The following is a 6000-nucleotide window of genomic DNA, read 5'->3' as shown; positions in this document are numbered from 1 at the left end:
GGACCCAGACTCGTTGTACGTCCCGTAATCCCAAATTGGGTTACAGCTAGGATATTTTTTGTCTAAAACTTAGCTTGACTTAAATGCATCAATGACTGCGTGTGTACAAACGGACACAATGGCACGCCTTTCAAATGGCTTATGTGGTCAGAAATTATCTTCGACCTGACGAGGCAGGATAAGGGTCCATTTTGACGTCAAGAGAACGCAATTCAATCAGCAGAGTTGGGACCCCGAGGCGTGCCACGATACAGGTTCGCCTTGATTGTGTTCTGAGTTTTTTCAGTACCATAGTCGTGCTTGTGTTTTGCACCAAAGAGGTACACTTCTGGGACGTGCATTACTTCTTGCGCTCCTCTCACATTAAGCTGAAACGTCGTCAAATATCTGGGACATTCTTCAAAGCTGCGTTGAACCAAACTGACTCACTACCTCACTCGATAATGAAATGTATACTCAGACACCTCATAATATACCTGGAATTTTGTTCAAATTGATAATTAACTCAGCGCCATACCTGGCCGACAATGTCAAGTATGTGTACTGCAGACATGATCTTAGATGACACATGACACAATTGAGAGCAGAGGGAATTGAAGCATCCATGATACAGGATAGTCTGTTTCGTCATTATCAATAAATCGTGAGAAAAGTTGAACCCTACCTGGCATTGTGTTGTTACAAAGCTAAACCTACAGCTCCTGATTGAGTAAATATGGTTTTACGCCCCTTTTGGAACTATTCCGGCAATATCACGGTGGGGAACACCACAAAGGGCTGCTCACATTGCCTCCATATGGGGACTCGAACCTGGGTCTTCGGAGTGACGAGTCAACTCTTAAACGACTGGACTACCCCAATGCCTCTATGACAGTTGAGAATGAACTGTGTCCAATTAATTTACAGGCTTTCATAGTCTCTTAATTAAGTTGTATACGTCCCTTGGGGTCCTTTTCATACATTGTCCTTTACTACGTTGAGTTAACTGTGGACATCCCCTTATCATCGCAGGGTACATAATGATTATGTAAAAGGATATGTGTTGATGAATGTATTTTTTTAAAATTTCGTAGTCATCGTTTGCAGATCCAGCAGAGAGGTGTTCATGCCATTTCAATAAGAAAACATGAACGACAATATTGAAGCGTTATTTCTATCGAAGTCCGATGAGTCACTTGTTACATTTAAGTCTTTTGCTGTTTAAATTACACAACGTGGAGACAGTTGTTTTCTTCATAGACTTACAGTCCGTTTGAGACAGAATGATACCGATAAATTGCAATCTAACACGAAAAAACAAATAGACATAAAAGAATAAAACCAAAGTGGACTGCAATAAGAACAACAGACCAACTCTAGAAAAACATTGGATACTTTTTGTCACAAAAATAAAAAAGTTGTTTAAGAAACTGTCATCATTTATTTGTGCGTTTTCCAAGTTTGTTACAAGAGCGCATTGGCAACTAAAGGAACAGCGCGAAAAGCAGTTTAAAAAATTCAAATAGCTCCATGCAACTCTTGTAACAACCGTTTTTGGCACACTTGAGCGTGCTATTACCACCCACATTTAAGAGTTTCAAACAGCCGTTGCTCGGAGTGATTGATACTAATTCACGAACACATGTTCCCTACCGTAATTGTACAAGCGAGTGAGTGAGTGAGTTTAGCTTTACGTCCCTTTTAACAATATTCCAGCAATATCACGGTAGGGGACACCACAAATGGGCTTCACACATTGTACCCATTGTCTTCGACGTGACGAGTGAACGCTTTAACCACTAGGCCACCCAACCACCCCAGTAATTGTACAAGTGACTTTGCAGTTTGCAGATATTTATTTTACATATGGAAAGGGTTTGCAGGTTTTTTTTAGTATATTTCAAGAACCTTAACAAGGACATCCTATTGTGTTGTAATGCGATATCAAGTGTGTCATCCTTTTTGGCAACTATCCTGGCTTGCCAAGACCAAAGGCTATCACTGAACATTCGCATTCCACAGCAACGACTTCACACATTGCGCCTGTGAAGATCCGGGTTAGAATTGATCTTCAGTAACCCATGCTTAGAGGTCGTAAGCGGCGACTAACGGGATCGGATGGTCAGGCTCGCTGACTTGGTTTTACACATGTCATCGGTTCCCAATTGCGTAGATCGATGCTCATGCTGTTGATCACTGGATTATCTGGTCCCGACTCGATTATTTACAGACCGCTGCCATATGGCTGGAATATTGCTGAGTGCAGCGTTTTATAAGCATCATATCAGTTCTCGAAATAGGTAAACTTGGGTGCTCGGGATTTCTTGGAGCTCCTGATTTTGCCACAAGCTGATAGAACTGCTCACATTTTTCAAAACTGGCAGTGTCAGTTGTCACGGAAACATGACACCATCTACACCAGCAAGACGTTATGACGTCTATGCAGTTTACAGTAACGATAAAGGTTTCAATTAACACAATTTTCGGATTTGTGGGTGTAAATGAGTATTAATGCCCAGACGTTAGGACGTTTTACAACTCCGTTTTACGCCGTCATTCTGAAATGAAATACATAACACAGAACTATTTCCGTGTCTTTAGCCCCATGAATAATTCCGTGTCATAGCTTTCTCATTCATGCAGTGAAACAGCATGATATGCATAAAAACATTGCATCGTTTCAACTATTGCCCACTTGGAAATTGCACATGGTATTCTAAAAGGTATCTTACTTCAGCCTCCCGTGAAGAATGGATCTTCAGTAACCCATGCTTGTCGTAAGAGGCGACTAACGGGATTGAGTAGTCAGGCTCGCTGACTTGGTTGACACATGTCATTGTATCCCAATTGCGTAGATCGATGCTCATGCTGCTTATCACTGGATTGTCTGGTCCAGACTCGATTATTTACAGACCGCCGCCATATAACTGGAATATTGCTGAGTGCGGTGTAAAACTAAACTCACTCACTCACTCATATTTCAGCTGTTTGCTATGCTGCTGCTGCTCCGGGAGAGGAAGAAATGCCTCATCACTTCCGGGGTGATGTTTACCTTCTGGCTGCTGCTCACTCTGGTTGACTTCATCCCCTTCTACTCCATCATCATCATACAGAATTATGACAATATTTCAGAACTTATTGAAGTATCCCAGGCAACCATAGGACAATCGTCAAGTAAAGATAAACATTCTTCGCCGATGTTTGGTGGAATGATAAATGTGACAAGCCTACATTTGGGTTTGCCATTGTTTCCCAGTGACCCGGATGCTCTGGTTGGAGTAACGACAATCACTATAGATAGCCTTATTGATTTATATTCCTCCCCTTGCCTATACTTAGTTCATTTTGTCCAGAGTGATTGAATGAGTGTGCATGGTTTTACGCGGCTTTCATCAATATTCCACCAATGTCACGGCGGGGGACAACGGAAATAGGTTGCACACATTGTACCCATGTGGGGAACTGAACCCGGTTTTCGTCGTGACGAGCGAACGCTTTAAGCTCTAGGCTACCTCACCACCCTTTGACAGGAGCTAATACACCATCAAAAGGGTGCTAATGCACCATCTGTGTTATTGCTTATAAAGCATTAACACTATCAAGTGTTTGCGAATATGCACTGGTGCCTTTGCAACTACCCCGGTTTCAGCTCTCCAGGTTGAACGTTTAGAAATCCTTCGTGAACTCCTCTAAAATATTTTCTAAAACTGTAATCTAAAACCAGTCATATTTCAGCAAATGATGTTGTAAAAGAAAATGTTCAGAAACCTGCTGCTAATCATGGAGTTTTACAGTGCAACCCAGTTGATTCCTCTGCACCTCCAGATATTGATCTTCGTCTGCATCTGAAGCATGTCGTTGTTATGACATGATTAAACACATATCATAAATAAAATGATTACCGGACAAATACCTCCCCACCCTCCCGGGCGGGCTTGAGTTTGGTTTTACGCCGCTTTTAAATATTCCAGCAACATCACGGCGGGGACACCAGAAATGGGCTTCACACATTGTGCCCATGTAACAAGACGAGCCAATGATGCCAGTCAAATCACACGAGACCCGCCCCATGATCCCACGGACATGATCAAAACTACAAGAAATAATAGCAGTCAAATAACACTAGACCCTCCCCAAGATCCCACGGACATGATCAAACTACAAGAAATAATACCAGTCAAATAACACGAGACCCGCCCCATGATCCCATGGACATGATCAAACCACAAAAAATAATACCAGCCAAATAACACTAGACCCGCCCCATGATCCCACGGTCATGATCGATCCACAAGAAATAATAGCAGTCAAATAACACTAGACCCGGCCCATGATCCCACGGACATGATCAAGCTACAACAAATAATACCAGTCAAATAACACTAGACCCGCCCCATGATCCCACGGACATGATCAAGCCACAACAAATAATACCAGTCAAATAACACTAGACCCGCCCCATGATCCCACGAACATGATCAAGCCACAACAAATAATACCAGTCAAATAACACGAGACCTGCCCCATGATCCCACGGACATGATCAAACTTCAAGAAATAATAGCAGTCAAATAACACTAGACCCGCCCCATGATCCCAAGGACATGATCAAGCCACAACAAATAATACCAGTCAAATAACACGAGACCTGCCCCATGATCCCACGGACATGATCAAACTACAAGAAATAATACCAGTCAAATAACACTAGACCCGCCCCATGATCCCACGGACATGATCAAACCACAAGAAATAATACCAGTCAAATAACGCTAGACCCGCCCATGATCCCACGGACATGATCAAACTACAATTTAAGAAATAATACCAGTCAAATAACACTAGACCCGCCCCATGATCCCACGGACATGATCAAATTACAAGAAATAATATCAGTCAAATAACGCTAGACCCGCCCATGATCCCACGGACATGATCAAACTACAATTTAAGAAATAATACCAGTCAAATAACACTAGACCCGCTCCATGATCCCACGGACATGATCAAACTACAAGAAAGTAATACCACTAAAATAATGCCAGACAAATATCCACATTTCAGCGAATATGATTTAACCGCAAAAAGATGTTTAACACAAATCAACTAATTTCCGGACAAACACCGCACTACCCTCCCAAGGACATGATCAAACTACAAAAAATAACACAAATCAAACAATTACGAGACAAATACCCTCCCCGCCCTTCAGCGGAGTTGATTATACTACAATAAATAATATCACAACAGTACTATCTGACAAGCTCACTTCACACTGTAGCATCTCACGTAGTACGTTTCCAACACAACCTTGTCTTGTCGTGACAAATGGCCTCACTGACCTCCTACATTCCTAGACGACGACCTCGCAATTCACGGTCACACTTGCCGTGGTTTCATAATGTATCTGAGAAAGGCTTTAAATAGCCACATTATTTACCGTTGATTCTGTTACAGCTGTATTGTGTTTCATTTTGCCAAATGCATTGTGTCCAGACCATACGATTGTGACATTTAAAACACCTGCATTTCTCATTAATGCACGTCACCTCGTAATACTCGTCCACCTGGCCGACAAACTATTCCAGTCATTCCCCTCCTAACATGTGAACTCTGCGAAAGGGTTGTCGCTGTGCGGAGCTTGCAATCAACCAACCGTAATGTGTTTTCACCGGGTCAGAAATTAGGCCACAAGTTCACAAACATGTAAAATTATTCGCTCATTGGATGTATACCTCCAGCCAGGGAGCTACTATTTAAAAATCCCTCACAATGGTATTGGTGTGTAACGGGACACCGGTATGGGTAAGTACCGTTATACACTATAAAGTTTATGCCTGTTTAAGTTCACATTTATTGCTCCATATGTTATTAGATTATGATATGTAAGTGCTTTATGTACAGTAGGTGAACATTAACAAGTTATTAAGTGTTATTTCTTATGATATGTGGTCGTGATAAGCACATTGTGGGTTTGTTATGCTTACAGTCAAACCCCGGGAATCCGGAAACCCATCTTTC

This window comes from Haliotis rubra, unplaced genomic scaffold, assembly GCF_003918875.1.
Source record: "Haliotis rubra isolate DU_JTF1 unplaced genomic scaffold, ASM391887v1 Scf357, whole genome shotgun sequence".
Lineage (NCBI taxonomy): Eukaryota > Metazoa > Mollusca > Gastropoda > Lepetellida > Haliotidae > Haliotis > Haliotis rubra.
Note: the sequence above shows the minus strand (reverse complement) of the source record.